This window comes from Heptranchias perlo, chromosome 17, assembly GCF_035084215.1.
Source record: "Heptranchias perlo isolate sHepPer1 chromosome 17, sHepPer1.hap1, whole genome shotgun sequence".
Classification (NCBI taxonomy): Eukaryota; Metazoa; Chordata; class Chondrichthyes; order Hexanchiformes; family Hexanchidae; genus Heptranchias; species Heptranchias perlo.
In genome coordinates, this window is record NC_090341.1 from 32,015,522 (window position 1) to 32,034,745 (window position 19,224).

Consider the following 19,224-nt stretch of genomic DNA (forward strand, 5'->3'; position numbering starts at 1 on the left):
CTGCCCGATCCCCATATCCCTTGATTCCCCTAGAGTCCAAAAATCTATCTATCTCAGCCTTGAATATACTCAATGACTGAGCATCCACAGCCCTCTAGGGTAGAGAATTTCAAAGATTCACAACCCTCTGAGTGAAGAAATTCCTCCTCATCTCAGTCATAAATGGCCGACCCCTTATCCTGCGTATCTCTTAATCCCCTGAACTTGCTGGCTGATTTGCACGTGTGTCATTAACACGCCGTTATTTTTCCAGTAAGATGCTTTAAAATATCAAATCACATCTATTTATATGCTGCTTGTGACTGGCCTTCCACGTAGCTAAACTTGTACTACTTTTGCACACGTTTTAAATGTACAGTACTGGCAGAAAATTACAACTCTGCTACAATGCAATAAAAGCTCATGTAAAATTGAGACCATATAACAAATTTCTGAAAATTAAAGTTTATCAATCAAGAAAATATTCAGGATTCTCATTTCTTTGTAAGACGTACCTCAAATTTGATAAACATGTGTGATCATGGTAGAAATGGTCCAGAGATTAACTTTGCCACTTATGTGGTCATGCACTACCAGTGATTTGTTGCTTTTGCAAACCCTATAAACCTTATAAACACTCCAATCGCAAGAATGAGTAAGCCTTATTGGTGATTTTAGCAAAGAACGTACATTTCTGAGCATTTGAGTGTGCTTGTCTGCAAGCAGAACTTATTAAACATAGATGGAAATTAGCCGATTCAGTTTCCAGAACACCAACACAACAAATTCCATTGTTCATAAAGCATGCAAGCTGGGGACAATATTTATTCCAGATTTGCAGCTTACACCGATGTATCTTTGCACAGTATATTTACAATAATTACAAACTTTTATTAATCTCCTTGAAATGCCAAAAGCAACAAAAACCTATCTCCTATACTAACTCTCAACACAAGAGTGACCCTTGCAATATGCATCCTGCTTATTACATGATTGTACGATTGATTAGCTTTGTGTCCCTGACAGTCTCATACTGACTACTGAGTTAAGAACGGGCAGCTAAATACAAACATACAACCTGCTGTCCTTAGCCTGGATTGGAGCTCCAATTGTGGCTACTGCAGGTGACAGAGCTCGGTGAAAGCCTCCTTGGTGAATAATTGACACCAAAAGAGATTGCTTGGAAAGGGTTTTTTCTTTGAATTTAGGGTATATAAGAGGGTGCTCAGCACACCTCTCAGCAGATTCTCTTTGCCTTTGTTACATTCTCTTAGATTCTCTCCGTTAGTTAGAAGACAACTCTCTTTGTCTTCTCTAGTCTTCTTCTGTAGAAATCTTTACCTAGCAGATGTAGAGGGGTATCTTTACAATTACAAACTATATTCGGGACAGAGAGTAAGAGGTTATACAAGTCAAATTGTATGGCTACACTAGCCAGTTACAGGCAGAGATGCGTGTCACTTAACTGTACAAGTTGTCTGAAAGCAAGAAAAGTGAGGGTTAAGCCAGCCAGCTCAGATACAGTCACTTGTGCATAACGTGGATTCAGCTGAAACAGAGGATCGAAGTGCAACAGATAAATCCGTCACCAAAGGGACTCACCAACTTGACATCCCAGAAGCTAACATTGCTGAAGATCAACTCAATCACACTGCTCAAGGTCAAGTTCGTATAAGATCTGGAAATATTGCTAACCATTAGCACATAAACTCTAATCTATTCAATGGACTGGCTAACTAAAGATGTGAGCTTGTCAGCTATCTAAGGATTTTAATCCTAGATTAATCTCACCAATTTATATCAGTCTCAGACACTAATCTCAACTATAATTTGATAATCAGCAATCCAATCAATGCTGAATTACAGTGATACACTGAATTGCCTTTACAACTTCTGATATTCAATTTGATAAGTAACTGTCTATTAATTATTTGTTATTCCAATTGCTAGGTAACACTGTCTATAACTATACTTATCTATGATGTGGAGATGCCGGTGATGGACTGGGGTTGACAATTGTAAACAATTTTACAACACCAAGTTATAGTCCAACAAATTTATTTTAAATTCCACAAGCTTTCGGAGGCTTCCTCCTTCCTCAGGTGAATTCACCTGAGGAAGGAGGAAGCCTCCGAAAGCTTGTGGAATTTAAAATAAATTTGTTGGACTATAACTTGGTGTTGTAAAATTGTTTACAATTATACTTATCTATTAATTGTTTGTATACTCAATGTTTAAATTTCAGTAGTTATAATTTGATTTTGTAGTCATTAAATAGTTGTTAATGTACGATCTGTTGTCTAACTTCTTCTTTGATGATCTGGCAAGAAAGGGTTAATTCAGTCACTCAGTATTGTGTGAGTATCCTAACTGAGGGTTGGTAAGGTAAATTCATATTCAATCCGAACTGGGTGATGTAAGACAGTTCAGCGAACCAAACCTGGACATAATTCATTCCTGGACCTAAGCTGGATGTTAAACCAGACAGTCCCTTAGTGAGGAGTTAAGTGAGGGGGCTAAGGATTTGTCTGGTTCCTTGGCAAATGTTTGTCAGAGTACCAAAACCCAGTGGTCTTACAATGTCAGGTTCGTGGAAAGTTCCGCGGGGGTTGGTGTTGGGCCACTACTGTTTCTAATTTACAGCAATGACTTGGATTCAAAAATTAAACACAAATTGGTCAAATTTGCATATGATTGCAAATTAGGAGGGGCATTGGAGATGAAGGAGACAGCCCAAAAATTACAGAACAACTTCAACAAAATATGTGAGTGGGCCAAACAATGGCAGATAAAATTGAATGCAGATTAATGTGAATACGAAAAAAAATGGGCAAAATAAATTCTACATAAATGATACTGTAATAGGTACGGATGAAGTTGAAAGAAATTTAGGAGTCAACAAATCCAACCAGGGCAGAGTAGCAATCAACAAAGCAGTAGATGTTGAACTACCTAGCCAAAACACTAGAATGCAAGTTAGATGAAGTCATGACCTAACTTTACAGTGCTCTGGTCAGACCATGTTGAGTACTGTGTCCAGTTCTGGTCACTGAAAAAACAATAAAGACATTTAAGCACTGGAGGTGGTGCAGAGAAGAACCACGTGGCTAATCACTAATGTCAGTGGTCTAAGCTGTGAGGAAGGACCGGAGATACTTGAGCTTTTCATCATGGAAAGGAAGCCTCTAAAATGTGATCTTATACAGGCATATAAGATAGCAAATGGAATGGAAAAGGTTAATCTGGAATGGTACTTTAAATTAAACTTGGGAGTAGGACAAAGGGATACAGGCTCAAACTAGTAAAAGATCATTTTAGTACTGATAGCAGGAGATTCTTCTTCACACCGAGAGTGATCAGCAGTTGGAATGGACTTCCAGATAGAGTGTTGGAGGCGAAAACATTAAAATTATTTCAGAAACAATTAGATGCAAAAATGAGGGGACAGTAGGGTCTTTCTGAATGGATGAATTAAAATGTGCCAAATGGCCTTTCTTATCCATAAGTATCTTCTGATCTTGTGATCGAGGTTGCATCTTGTGGATGAAACACTAAATCAAGGCCCCATCTGCACGTTCTAAGTGGATATTAAAGATCCCGTGACACTGGGAAGTTGTCTTGGTTTTTGGCCAATTGTATCCCCTCAACCAGTACCAAGAAACAAAACATTAACTGGTCATCCACCCCATTGGCTCTTATGAGACATTGTTCAAGCAGAATGACTGTTGCCTGCACTACACTCCAAAAGTAATTCATTGTGTGAAGTGTTTTGGTATATTTTTGTTGTGACAGGGCATGAATAAATGGAATGTATTTATTATTATATTGGTCAACTGACGATGTCCAGCTTCTGGGTCCACCACATTTTTGCCTTGGGTTTTGATCATTTTTTTTTCATTCCAGGCAGACCTGCAAGGAAGGGAATGGAACAGAGCTGAAGTTGGCGTACTCATGGTAGCCTTCCAAGGGAGAGAACAGAACTTGATGAGAGCTGTTGCCAGGAGAACATAAGAAATAAGAACAGGAGGAGGCCATACAGCCCCTCGAGCCTGCTCTGCCATTCAGTAAGATCATGACTGATTTTCTACCTCAACTCCACTTTCCCGCTCTATCCCCATATCCCTTGATTCCCTTAGTATAGGAGGGAGCAGCAATGTCCAGGTTAGGACTGCAGAGTGGGATAGGTGGGTCTCCTACGCACATATTGCACATGTCAGGCCTCTCAGCAAGCAGTGCCTCGGCTGGGCTGGGCTGGGAAGTCCATGGATGTGGACCTGGTGCTCTCTGTTAGTGGGGGAGGGTGTACATGAGGCTGAAGCTACTGATGAAGCCAGGTGGAATGTAAGGGTTGGGGGGGGTGGTTAGAGTGATTGGAAGGAGGGATGGGCAACATGGTTCTGTTTGAATTTCCGTCTGAATTGTTGAATTTTTAAAAGTGTTCATGTTATAAATTTTATTTTTGGGGTAATAGTAAAGTACTTGGGAAACTGCAGCTATATCGTGGAAAAACAATTTTGATGAAAGTGATTGTTAGAATTTTTGAGGGTCGAAAGGTTTTGTGCAAAATAATTGGTGAGATAACGAAAATAGAAAACAACCAATTAGGAAACAGAGAAAGAGATGGTACACACTCTTAACCAAAAATTTGACTATAGATAAGTAAATAAGAAAAGCAGAAGTGTTTCTTTCAAAAAGTCCTCACTTCAATTCCTAATAAATTAATTCATGTAGTGGTTGGTCACATCTTTCATTTGGTGTTTGCAAAAATTAATCTTGACATTTTTTCAGCAGATTCTCACAATAAAAATGTTTTCCAACAATGCAGAAGAAATGTGCCCACCTTGCTATTCCATGGACTAACACTCTATATAGCTTAAATAGGAAGGGGAGCAAGTATCAAAAGCAACATGCACATTAGAGGTTTGAAGTGTGGTTTTAGCCGTGGCTCAGTGGGTAGCACTCCCGCCTCTGGGTTTAAGTCCCACTCCAGAGACTTGAGCACAAAATCTAGGCTGACACTCCCAATGCAGTACTGAGGGAAGTTGCACTATCGGAGGTGCCGTCTTTTGGATGAGACATTAAGCCGAGGCCCCGTTTGCCCTCTCAGGTGCATGTGAAAGATCCCATGGCACTATTTTGAAGAAGAGCAGGGGAGTTCCCCCTGGTGCCCTGGTCAATATTTATCCCTCAACTAACATCACCAAAAGAGATTATCTGGTCATTATCACATTGTTGTTTGTGGAACCTTGCTGTGCACAAATTGGCTGCCGCGTTTCCTACATTACAACAGTGACTACACTTCAAAAGTACTTCGTTGGATGAAAAGTGCTTTGGGACGTCCTGAGGTTGTGAAAGGTGCTATATAAATGGAAGTCTTTCTTTAAGAATGAGAACTTCAGCGACAACTGTAAATTACCCTGAAAGTTAAGTAGACTGTATAATAATGTTAATTAAAAACAAAAGCATATTACAATTACTGGTTCAAATTTTACTGATTTACAATTTTTAAAATAATGACTGGGTCTTTACAGGATCAATCAGAAGGAATTAGTGTGGGTTAAAAAGTAAGGCAGCTATCTGAAGCATACGTGTGCAGGCCTTAGTATTTATAATTTCTTTCCAGTAAATATTTAGTGGGTGAATGCTTTTTTTTGGCTCTGAATACTGTATATACGCAGTGGACTGGAACTAAGTTTCCTAGAGGCACTTTGTACTTCCAGAGGGAAGATATGAATTCAGGCTGTGTTTATTCAGATTTAGAAATTATATCAGACAATTATTAAGGGTTATCCAGTGTAGGCCCTAATCAGAAACTGATGAGCATGATTACCACATTACAAGACTGCAGAGATTTGCATGTGCATTGCAAAAAAAATTAACCTTAATAATCTTACAGCAAAAGTTCTTTTTAAATTTCTTGGCTTGTGTTTTGCTCGGGGCAGTGGATGCTGCTGATTCCTGAGCGATTTTTAGATGGTGATAACAGTGGTAATGGGCAAAATGATTTTCCTCCTGGCTCTGATTGTGATTATAAGTTACTGCTGAAGGGGTGGAATAGGGTGACTGAATTACTGGCCCATTTCCCAGTTTAAAAACAGAGATAGAGATAAGACTGGTTGGGGTTGGCCTCAACTCCACATTTAAAAAAATACTCCCCTCTATTCCCAAATGGCTGTAGTCCCTATTGGGAATAAGGCTGCAGCTGTGAGCTCAAATGCATTTTGGAGGCATGACAATTTTAATTCTGCAATCCAACCTCCAGCTACCATTTAGGAGCCACACTATCAGAACACTGCTGGTTAAATAGTTACATATTTTAATCTAATGCTTTGTGATAGATGTAGGAAATCTAGATGAATGTACTGGTAGTGATGACCAGTTGCTGCCATGCAAAACAAAATCAAGGCCACTGTTGCTGAAAACAAAATACTTTGTGAGTTCTCTCAGTGGCTTGATGTGTGGCCCAGTGACCAAATGCACCATCCTGTGTGGCACTGAACCATACAGAACAGTAAGGTCTCAGCTTTGATTTTTGGCCTATATGAGTTAACTCATCTCAGCCCGGGTGGAAGTGGGATACCCGTTTGGCCTCAACATCCTTGGGCTAGGGAGGGGAAGAAAATAAATCAATCAGGATTCCCACTCAGGATTGCTATCTAGTGATCCCTCCTGCAATGTTGGTGTGTATGGAAAGTATTGGATTTGATTATGATGACACCCCACATGAATAGCCTGCTGACACTCAACGACTTGGCTCAAAGAACAGCTACTCGGATGAGGTCCTAGAGGGCTGCTGGTACCTGTGGAATCATTCACCACCAAGAATGACCAGTATGTGAAGAAAGAAAAAATTGTGGGGGGTGCAGATACTTAATAACAATCAAACAGAAGAAGATAATGTCGGGGGGGGGTGGTGGTATTTTCATAATTGTCTTCAGGCAGAAAAAGAACAGTAACAGGCCAAAAATTGCAGTGCCCCACTTACCGCCATGTTCTCGCAAACGTCTGGCCCACCAAAATTTTGCAGCGGGCTAGGGAACAGATGTGAGCCCACATACAATATGAAAATCGGGGTCCTACACTGTATTTAGGAATCCAATGCAATTTTGGTCCTCCATAGGTGAAGCATGTGCTCCGTCCATTAGAACGGAGCATTGACTGGCAGAAGCAGTGTTTCTTAAAGGGACTGCTGCAGGCTGCTCAGAAAATTAATAAAAAAGGCCTTGCCAATGATTTCAGTGGGGCCAGAAGAAGCATGATGCTCTTCTTGACCCCACAAAAATCTTTCTGCCTGCTGCTGGTCCCTCTGTATTTCCCCTTCCAGGACTGCCTCTTCCACCCCTTTAATGCTCAACTTCCAGCTAGGCTCTGCAGAGGAGCTGCCAGCTTTCGCTCACCTCTCCCCCGATTGTTGATCTGCCTGTCAGTGCTCATTCAGCGCTGGCCGCTTGCCAATATTATTGTAACGAGGTCCGACCATAGCAATGGCGCAGGCCTCATGCTGGCGTCATTGGGCGGGAGTAGTGGACGCCCTGAGCCATCACCTGCTCAATTTACATGCTAATTGAGAACTGAAATTTATTATAGGAATCTTCTTACTACTTCATTTGTTGGTTCTCTTTACCAATAATGTAACTTTTAATGACCTCAGTCTAAAGTTTTCATTAGCAGTATATCTAAAATGTCCATATTTTGTAATGATTTAGGGAGATATTTTCCTTCGGCCATTAATTTTAAGGCATGTGTAAATGTAAGTAAACAGGTGAACAGGAATGGTAGAAAGTAGTAATCAACTTTTTAGCCATTATTATTGCTATTTTGAGTCTTGCCCCCAACCTAAAATAAGGGTAAAATATTGTTGCTTTTTGAGGATTGCATGACTATTTAAAAGTTTGTTACAAGCTTATCCTGAGAAACTTGTGTAATTACATGAAGGAGATATACATGAAAAGCAATTCTTGAATTCACATTCTTATACCCTGAATGTAGAAATTTGTACTAGAGCTCTTGAAGCAAGTGCAAAATCATTAAATCAATTTATTTGATCTGTGAATGTATTTACATTCACCTGTTCAAAATAATTGATTGAAGTAAAATAAAATATCGGCTCTTTTAGATATAAAATCACATCACTTAGTTAAGAGTATTTTTAACAAAAAGCTGCCCCTGGCCAATACCCAAATATGATAAATTGAATATTTCATTTAACATTTTTTAAAAGCCAAACATGTTCTTTGTTATTAATTCAGTGTGTAAATTGTAAGAAAAATGTATTATGGAGATCTCCTTACAAAAGAATCTCAATTGAAATCATTTGCAGAGTGGTTTCACCAGGAGTAAACTGGTCACACATGATTATAAATACATTTAACATTTACTGCATTTGTCTTTTTTTCTGTCGGTTCCTGTTGGTTTTTCAAATGTATTTAATTAAATTGTAACTAGTTTGGAGGAGTTATTGAGCCTGACAGTATGATGGAAATGAATTAACAGGGATCTACTTAGGATGACAACATCAGTGACTGTATCGACTTACAGTAATTCAGCTCCTTCATATTATCTGGTTCAGTAATTCCTCTAAGCCACTTCCTCAAAATCAATTTCAAAAAGTGAACAGATGGATAAAACAAGAGGGTATTAAAAAAGGATAATAATGAAGTTTACTGTTTAAACCACTGTTGCAATTAATTGACAAAATCAGTTATATAGTTAAAGCTGTACAATATGAATCACTTAATTTGGTTTCTGTAGATTAATACCATTTCATAGTAAGACTTTGTAACTGCTGCTCCAAAAGTACCCAAATTGATCCTATTCAAATTTCTCTGAATAAACTGAAATTGGAACTCCGTGGATCAGTTGAGATTCTGCTGCCCCTCAGATAGCTAACCTTTAGATTATATTGTTAGCAGTTTTTGCCCATATTTTGTAATGATTTAGGGAGATATTTTCCTTCGGCCATTAATTTTAAGGCAAGTGTAAATGTAAGTAAACAGGTGAACAGGAATGGTAGAAAGTAGTAATCAACTTTTTAGCCATTATTATTGCTATTTTGAGTCTTGCCCCCAACCTAAAATAAAGGTAAAATATTGTTGCTTTTTGAGGATTGCATGACTATTTAAAAGTTTGTTACAAGCTTATCCTGAGAAACTTGTGCAATTACAAGAAGGAGATATACATGAAAAGCAATTCTTGAATTCACATTCTTATACCCTGAATGTAGAAATTTGTACTAGAGCTCTTGAAGCAAGTGCAAAATCATTAAATCAATTTATTTGATCTGTGAATGTATTTACATTCATCTGTTCAAAATAATTGATTGAAGTAAAATAAAATATCGGCTCTTTCTTGATATATTTAACTCGGAGCTGAAACCCACCAAAACATTTCTTCTTCATCTAGATGCTCATTCATCAAGTGATTTCTGCTTTAAAGCAGTGTGAGCCAACAACATGGAGATATACCACTGACTCCACATTGCTCTCAAAATCAAGGAAAATCAGAGCACTGTGGATGCATGTGCAGAGTTATACTAACTGCCACCAAAATCCTGGTGATATTTTTATGTTAATAAAAAGCCAGTGGGACAATTAGCATGTTACTAGCATTAAAATTTAAGGATGTAGGAACATTTAAAGTTTTCAAGTTAAAAAATTTGGCTTTCTACCAGTTGCAGTTATACTGCAGCCTCTGTGAAGTCCAGGGGGTGTGAGATTACGTCCTGGAGGAAGTCTCACAAATGAACTTGAAATCTGAACTCATGCTGAACTTGGCCGCAGATATACTACTACACACTTTGTTTTGCTGTAACACCGAAACCACTTTGCAGTGACGCAAAATGTGCCCTATTAAATTTGCCTACACACATTAGATCTTTCACAGAATTAATACAAACACAAATAACAGAACACAAGAGGGAGTTTAAACAAATGAAAAAGAAAGGTTTATCTGATTAAATCTCAATTAATAAATGTCAATGACCATGATGAAAATAGTTTTTAAGTACGTTGCGTGTATCCCTAAGTAGTCATTTTGGTCATTTCAACAATATAATTCCCCGAAGTAAAAACCAGTCTTTTGGTTGTGTGCAATCAAAGACAAAAGCTATCTGATCCAAAAGGGTTGCCCTGCTTAACTGTTCCAGATTGATAGTAGGTGGTGCTGGGGAACACAGCACCAAGATTTTTCTCCAGCTTTGTTTCTAATGTCATGCATTTCTTCATCTGCACATGTGTGACCAAACGCAGGACTCTGACAGACCATCAGAAGTTTATACTGCAACCATACAGCTGCCTGCAGGTTTCTTTTTAAAGAGTACGTTACTGTTGAAAATACAGTTTTAGTACAACTAAAGTGAAAGATTTTGGTTCCATAGAGTCCCTGTACAGATCAGGTAAAATACACTGTTTCATTCATCTATTCCTTGCTGAAAGTGACACATCTTTAAAAGCTTCTGAAGGACTGAAATACCATATCTGGGTTGCAAGGCATATGAACAAGCAATGTGAGCTCATAAAGGGGAAGTGGGGCTGAGGGACTTAGAGCTTTGTCTGAATGTTCCTACACTTATAACTTCCTGAACGAGGAGACAGTCGGTAATCTAAACACTAATTGAATAAACAGTCTAAAATTATGGTAACATTAACCCTAATGATTGCAGGTTCAGTGCCCCGGCCTCAAAACCAAATAATACAGGGCATGCTAAAGGTAACCAAAGAAACAGGAAAGTATGCTCCGGTTTCATATAACAGGTTATATTAGAACAGCTGCAGTATGATCAGCATTTGGCAAGTTTCACACCGCAAGCTGTTATATAAAAAAATCTAAATATTTGTGTAAAACTAAAATACGTCTGTTACTAATAATTAGAAAATCTTATTATGATGGTGGAACAAGTGGGATATGTGTTGTTGGTTTCTTCACCTGTCCTTCAATCCATGAACATGTAATTTGTCAGCTCAATAACTTGATACATTTCAGTTTTAAACTAAAGCTTCCAAAGTAACTGTTCTAATTACACACAGTATTCTTCTCAAAACAGGCAGCTAACTACCATTCATGTTACCAATATACATGTTTGCAAACATTGATCCGTTGACCTTAACTACTTGACAAATGATTTCCATCCATCACCACTACATTACTTATGAAAATAATTTTCCTAAAATTCATCAGTGTACTCAACTCTTCAATACCTACTAGTATCGATTTTGGTCTTCCAGCGGGAAATCAATGTGAGGTGGGTGAGGTGAGAGCAATGGCTTATGAGAGGAATCAGCAGAGGATCTGTTCCTCATTTGCATGAGTGAGGTGAGCTGCCAGCGTAAAATGTGCTTCCTTTGGCAGTTCACTGGTAAGTAGGCAGAAAATCGTGTGCTGTTACTGGTTCTTAAAGGCTTGCAGCAGCTGAAAGGGGAGGTCTTTTTTTTCGTGGCCAAGGCAGGGAAGAAACATCGTGGAGTTGCAGAAAGATCTCTGGGAGGAGCAAGAAAAATTCCAGCAAGGCCCAAGGTTTTCAGAGGCAGATGTGGAGAGGTTGGTTGAACAAGTTCAGGAGAGAAAGGAAGTCCTCTTCCTCTCGGATGGTCAGAGGGCACCAAGGAGATTTGATAAATAGGCATGGCAAGGTGTAGCACAGCAAGCAGCATTATCTCCAGAACTTGGCTGCAGTGCAGAAAGAAATTTAATGATCGCACCACGAGTATCAAGATTAGACTCCCCTTCAGACCTCTCTTACTTTCTGCACAACCTTGCCGGTCTCTACCTTTGCTGTAGCACTATCAATCCTTCCCTTCCCTGCTTCCCATGGTTACCCATAAATCAGAAGGGAAGACTTCATTGTACTTCCTTCCTGCTTTCACACGTACGCTTAAAAGCTGTTTCATCCTAAAAACCCAACTGGTTTACTAATATACTTACCTGGTCTGGCCTACATGTGACATCAGTCATTTGTTTAATACAAGCATGAACTACAGACTGACTGATGTAATGTCTTGTGGCAGCTATGAAAGAGCCGGAGGGAAAAAAGTTCAGGGCTGCAGTGATCTTGCCCGCAACAAGCAATACTGTGTGAGTTGTAACAACTGGCTGCAGGTCTTGCATGATGTGACACATTTCGGTCACTGATTCTCTGGAGAATTGAAGCCTTGTTGGGCAGTATTTCTCTGAGAACTGCAGGTTTATTGTTCTATCATCTCTGGTGGAAGCAGGGGCAGATTAATACATAGGCCTACAGAGTCGGTACTCAGGGGCCCTAGCCAAATCTCACCATAATGCAGAAACCTGCATACAATCGCTGGATTAGTTTCATTTAAGTGTAGCATATTGTGATATGATTTTCATTATTATTAATGCAGTGTGCAATCATTCTACAGGCCTAATTCTTCATGTATTTTACTACATGTTTGTATTTTAATGGATTGTGGGTGCGGAGAGGCCCCGAATGCACTTAGTGCTTAGGTCCCCAAGAATTCTTAATCTGGCTGTGGGTGGGAGGAGGATTCCTCCAAGCACGCCTCCTTTTATTTGCTGCCCCTCCAGATACAAAGAAAGTGGTAAGAGCTGCATAAAGGGAATACGAGAAAAAGCTTGCGAGGGATATCAAGGACAACACTAAAGGTTTTTACAAATATATTAAGAGAAAGGGTGGCTGAAAGTAATGTAGGCCCCTTAATGACAGACGCAGGTGATATTGTAATTGGAAATCAGGAAATGGCAGACTTACCAAATAGTTACTTTGTATCGGTCTTCACAGTAGACAATGAGGATAAAATACCAGAGATACAAGGAAAACTAAAAATAAATTAAGGGGAGGAACTAACTAGATTCAATATAAGTAAAAAAATGATGATGGAGAAACAAATATTATTAAAGATAAACAAATCCCCAGACCCAATGGTTTCCACCCAGGGCATTAAAAGAAATAGGTGAGGAAATTGTTGGTCATCATCTTCCAAATCTCTCTTGATTCAGGAATTGTCCCCTTGGATTGAAAAATTGCTAATGTCACTCCACTAGTTAAGAAGGGTAAGAGAGAGAAACTAGGATATTATAGGCCTACTAATGTCAGTTGTGGAGAAGTTACTAGAATCTGTTATTAGGGAGAGTGACTGAGCATTTGGACAAATATGAGCTGATCAGAGAGAGCCAGCATGGATTTGTAAAGGGTAAGTTATGTCTAACAAACCCAGTTGAGTATTTTGAGGAGGTAACTAACATGGTAGGTAAGGGAGTGTCTATGGATGTTATTTATATGGACTTCCAGAAGGCATTCGACAAGGTTCCATATAAGAGACTGTTAACAAAAATGAGAGTGCATGGAGATGGAGGCAACCTATTGGCTTTGATAGGGATGAGGTTAGGTGGTACGAGACAGAGAGTAGGGATAATGAGTATGTACTCAAATTGGCAGGATATGACTAATGGTGTCCCCAGAGAGCTGTACTGGGGCCACAGCTTTTCACTATATTTATAAATGACTTGGATGAAGGAATAGAGAGCCATATATCTAAGTTTGCTGACAACACTAAGTTAGGTAGCACAGCAAATAGAGTAGATGGGAGCAGAAAGTTGCAAAGGGACATTGATAGATTAAGTGAGTGGGCAAAACTGTGGCAGATGGAGTGCAACGTGGGAAAGTGTGAGGTTATCCACTTTGGACCTAAGAAAGATAGATCAGAGTATTTTCTAAAGGTGAGAAGTTAGGAAATGTGGATGAGCAGAGAGATTTAGGGGTCCAAGCACAGAAATCACTAAAAGCTAGTGGGCAGGTACAAAAAATAATCATAAAGGCTAATGGAATGTTGGCCTTTATCTCAAGAGAGCTGGAATACAAAGGGGTGGAAGTTAAATTACAGCTGTACTAAGCTCTAGTTAGACTCCATCTGGAGTATTGCATTCAATTCTGGGCACCGCACCTCAGGAAGGATATACCGGGCCGGAAATTGCTTTAAAAAGAATGGTGAGCTCAACAGTGCTCATCGTTGTTAGTGGCCAAATGAAAGAGCAAATTCTGGCATTTGCACACGAGCAATCAAACGCAGAAATCCAGAATTTGCTCTTCCTGGTTCGCTGGCGATTTGTCAGTTCTGCCTTAAAGGGATATCGCCGGCTACAATCAACAGAATCAACAGACCAGCGCCAACTTGCTCTTCTCCTCAGCTGGAAGCTAACTAATGTCACCACAAAATATACCAGGTCTAAACTATGTTTTAACAGCGTGGTAAGTCTTAATAACCGCCAAACAATTCAAAATTAACTTTTTAAAATGAGGAGTCTTATTACTCCTTATTTTAATTGTTTCTGGTCATTAAAATTTTAAAGAAAATTTTTTTTTTAAATTAAGAACTTTTTTTTCACCTTTTCCTTCTGTCTCTTTTATTTAATTTGATTATTTCTTACCCCTTTTTTCGCTGTCTATAACTGTTTTTACAAATGATTTTATTGTAGCTTTCACTTCTTGGTTTTTACGTTGCTGTTTGCAGGAACCATTTGCAGCTTGTCATAAATGTGGAAATCTGATTGGTCGAGGGGAGAGATCGATCCTCTCGCTTCTTCCATGGGTCCTAGTTTCGCTGGAGATAACACTGGGCTCTTCTCAGCTTCCTATTAGAGAAAGAGCCCACAGTAAAGACCATGATAGGTTAGTGGATTAGTATAAATCTATGGAGCGAGCGCCATTTGTTCGCTGCTCAGAGCAATTTATGGGCCATTGTTCTTGGAGGGGGTGCAGCGCAGATTCACCAGAATGATACTGGGGCTAAAAGGGTTTAATTATGAGGACAGGTTGCATAGACTAGGCTTGTACTCCCTTGAATGTAGAAGATTAAAGGGTGATCTAATTGAAGTGTTTAAGATGATTAAAGGATTTGATAGGGTAGATAGAAACTATTTCCTCTGGTGGGAGAATCCAGAACAAGGGGACATGACCTTAAAATCAGAGCAAGGCTGTTCAGGGCTGATGTCAGGAAGCACTTCGTCGCACAAAGTGTAGCGGAAATCTGGATCTCTCTCCCAAAAAGCTGTTGAGGTTAGGTCAATTGAAAATTTAAAAACTGAGATTGATAGATTTTTGTTAGGCAAGTGTATTAAGGGTTATGGAACCAAGGCGGGTAGATGGAGTTAAGATACAGATCAGCCATGATCTAACTGAATGGCAGAACCCACGCTCGAGGAGCTGAATGGCCTATTCCTCTTCCTATGTTCCTCTGTTGCAAGATGCATCTATGTTCCTCCTGCTTCTTCTCCTCCTCCTCATCCAAGAATGAGATTCCTAGAGGGATTCTCATGAAGAAACAACTGCATTGCCAGAAGCCCCTTTAGAGTTCAATGCCTACAAATACTTTTAAAACCCGAGAGCAGCTGAGTATCCCTTTAAATAGCATTTAAAATGGCCACCTTAGAACTTGTACTGCCCATGGTTGGTGTTCAGACAAGAGTTCTGCCCACCAGGAATTATATCCTATCCTTGTTAAAATCAGGTAAGTTGTAAAAGCAGCGTTAATTGGGTGGGAGGAACTGACACTTGATAATCTGCCTGCTACCTCCATTGCCATTCTGAAATCATCCACTATGAGGTCTATAAAAGCCAGCAGAAAGCCATCAAATGGAAACTTTGGCTCTCTATAGCTGCACATCTTAGATCAGGGAACTTGGTGCTATGTACCAATAAGTTGCATTATTGCTCAATAAGTGGCCTCCATTAAACTCAGGTATTTACCACCAGTTCAGGCTCATTAAATAACATGTACTGATACTTATTCCCAGCAAATGTTTTATTAGTTATGTTTAGTAACAAAGTTTCTTGATAGTCATTTTTCCTTTTGGTAAATAGCAAATTTATCCATTATGTCTTTAAAACTGGAGAGCAACATCTATTCTCTTGGTGTATACATCAATGTGTGCACATTGCGAGTTACAGTGTTATTTAATCTTTTAAAAAAGATTCTGAAATTCTTCTGGGAACTGCTAATATTTCATGTCCAAAATCAGGTAAGAAGAAAAGAACTTGGATTTATATAGTGTTTTTCACGACTTTATGACATTGCAAAGCACTTCACAGCCAATTAAATACTTTTAAATTGTAGTCACTGTTGTAAATGCGGCAGCCAATTTGTGCACAGCAAGGTCCCCCAAACAGCAAGAAAATAAATGACCAGATAATCTGTTCTGATGGTGTTGGTTGAGGGATAAACATTGGCCAAGGCACCAGGAGGACTCCACAACTCTTCTTTGAATAGTGCCGTGGGATTGTTTATGTCCACCTGACAGGGCGTAAGGCCTCAGTTTAACGTCCCATTCAAAAGTGGAACGATGTACCTTTTGGGAACCATTTTCTGATTACTTTTAACGGACATACAATTAGACAATATGTGCAACAATGAGTGGTCCTCGAACGTACTCTTAGAGGGTTTTGAATTTTTAAAAAATACCTTGTTCAATAAAGGTCCATTAAAAAAAACTTATTTTAATTTCTAACGTAACATTTTTCATTTGCCTGATTGCAGCATACCTCCTTTTGACATTTTGAATGTTGTTGAAAACTGTTCTAACCTTTGCATACTTATTTCTGATTTTTCTTGATAACAGGTTTAGCATAGGAAGAAAATAATGGGGACAACCAAAAAATAGCATTGAATTATTCACCGATATAAAGAATACACAACAGTATCTAAAGATGATCCAAGTCCGCTTAAAAAAATCCAAATTACACAGCCTTTTTTTCTTCTCCTTGTGAAAATCAGGCCCAGAGATGCACACACCCATGGGGCTCAATTTTAGGAGGGAGGCGGGTTGGCAGCGGGGGGGTTGACTGGGCGCGTGGGTAACGCGGCCAGTGAATTCGGGGTGCTCTGCACACGATCGCAGCCTAGTTGAAGGCACTTACCTTGGCTTCCAGGTTTCGTGCTGGAAAGCTGTGCAGCGGGCGGACTGCGCAGCTGCATCATAGGCTGTCACAGCTGGAGGAGCCGTATTTAAAGGGGCAGTCCTCCATTGACTGATGCTGCAGAAAGGAGCCAAAATTACAGCATGGAGCAGCCCAGGGGGAAGGCTGCTCCCAGGTTTAATGATGCCTTACTCCAGGTCCTACTGGATGGGGTGAGGAGGAAGAGGACAGAGATCTTCTTCCTGGTGGACGGGAGGAAGTGGCCTGCCTCTGCCACCACGAAGGCCTGGCTTGAGGTGGCAGAGGAGGTCACCAGCACCACCAACATATCAGGCATCTGCATACAGTGCAGGAGGCGCTTCAATGACCTAAGTAGGTCAGCCGAAGTGAGTACACTTACTCATTCCCCTACACTCCGTCTGCCACATCACCTCCCCCACCCTACATCTCCTTCTGCACTGCCAACACTATTCTATCACATCACTCCTCACACCCACTCAAAGCTCATCCTCATCTTACCTGCACTTACTCACCTCGCCAGTACTCATCCCACCACTACCACTCAACCCAATCTTCATACAATCTCTTGGCTCCGTCTCATACTCACCCTCTCGTGCATCTCTTTCATGGTCAGCCTCACCCAACCTGCCACTATCTGTGCTGCAGCCACAGGGCATGCATCACATATGTGTAGTAGGAAGCGTAAGGCAAAAGTGTCGTGAGCAAGAAGGGGATGCACAAGGGTGTTTGAGGGTTTGTCATGGTTTTTACTTATATTTGATTTCTGATCAACTTACATAACATATATTGTCACCACTACTGCCATGTCTTTGCAAATCTTGTCTTGTTTGTGCAATAATGCCCTTTCCTGAGGATCACCATGAAGACCCACATCTGATGCCACCCATTGTGTCACTGTAGAGTGGGTGTAGGTGTATTTGCAGGGCTCTTTTGTGCAGACGACTGAGAGATGTCGGCGTTGTCCCCGATGTCCCCGGTGGCACCCTGGAAGGATGCGGAGGAGAAGTTGTTGAGGGCAGTGGTGACTTTAACAGCGACAGGTAAGAAGATGGTGCTTGAGCCAGCCAGGAGCAGCTCGGCATGAAGGAGGCTGCAGATGTCCACGACTACATGTCGAATGACTCTGAGCCTCAGAGATATCCAGGAAGCTGAGTCTTCGTCTGTAGACCCTGTGGCGAGGGTAGTTCCTTCTTTGATGCATCTCTCTCTGTGGTTGCCCTCCCTGCTGCTGTGCAGGTGGATGTATCATAGCACTGTGTTGTGGAGCTCCACATGTCAGAGGTGGACGGCATGGCCGGCGAGGCTGGTGATGTTGTTCGTCCTCCAAGGAGGTCATGACTGCAGCTATGGCGGCCCCGATTCGGGAGATGTACGTTTGAGGGGGTCCTCAAGGTAGGTAAATGTGTCTGCACACCGGGGTAAGTGTGAAAGTTTGTGAATTTTATTGTTAGGAGGAGGGTGGTGGAGGCCAAACTTTGTCCAAAGTGACAGAGTGGCCTCCTGCAATGAGTGAGGGTCTACCCCTCTCCCACCTGTCAAATGGACCTTTGCAGCTGCCACAGGCTGGTGGCTGCAACACGTCCATTTGAACTGGGAGTGTTTCCCCCAGTACGGGAAACACCCTCATGTGAGTTGAAAATCCCACCCCTCCTAAAATAACCGACAAATCAGGTCTGCAAACGACCTGAACTATCTACTTAATTGAATTAAGCGAGATCCCGTCGGTTTTAATTGCCGGCGGGATCCCGCATGCAGGGGCTGCGTGTGCATCTAAGCACGTCACTGGGGAACCCGGACATGGGCGGGTTGGAGCCGGGCTCTGGACCCACCCCGGGAATCCCCGATTTTTGGAGCTCCCCAGCCACGAACCCGCTGGCTCGGACGTCTGAAAATCAAGCCCATGATGTCAGCAAGGTACATATAGCACACGTGGGAATAGGGCATTAGTGACTAAGGTCACATCAGGGAAAAATAGTAAAAAGTTAAAATTATAGGCGCTATATCTGAATGCACGAAGCATTCATAACAAGATGGATGAATTAATGGCACAAATAGACATAAATGGGTTTGATCTAGTAGCCATTAGTGAGACGTGGTTGCAGGGTGACCAAGGTTGAGAACAAAATATTCCAGGGTACCTGACTTTTAGCAAAGACAGGCAAAATGGAAAAGGGGGATAGGGGGAGAGATAGCCCTGATAATAAAGAATGAGATAAAGGCAATAGAGAGAAAGGATCTTGACTCAGAAAATCAGGATGTAGAATCAGTATGGGTGGAGCTCAGAAATAACAAGGGCCAGAAAACAGTGATGGGAGTACTTTATAGGCCCCCTAACAGTA

General features: G+C 40.7%; 1 long non-coding RNA gene across 7 annotated transcripts in view; it reads left to right on the top strand.

The window, feature by feature from the left end:
- LOC137334234 (uncharacterized) overlaps nt 1-19,224 on the top strand; it is a 168,853-nt gene that overhangs the window by 52,823 nt on the left and 96,806 nt on the right. For all 7 annotated transcript variants that reach the window (XR_010966104.1, XR_010966105.1, XR_010966107.1 and 4 more), the window contains exon 2: nt 3,883-4,043. This is a non-coding gene — a long non-coding RNA (uncharacterized lncRNA). The remainder of the gene's footprint in view (nt 1-3,882; nt 4,044-19,224) is intronic.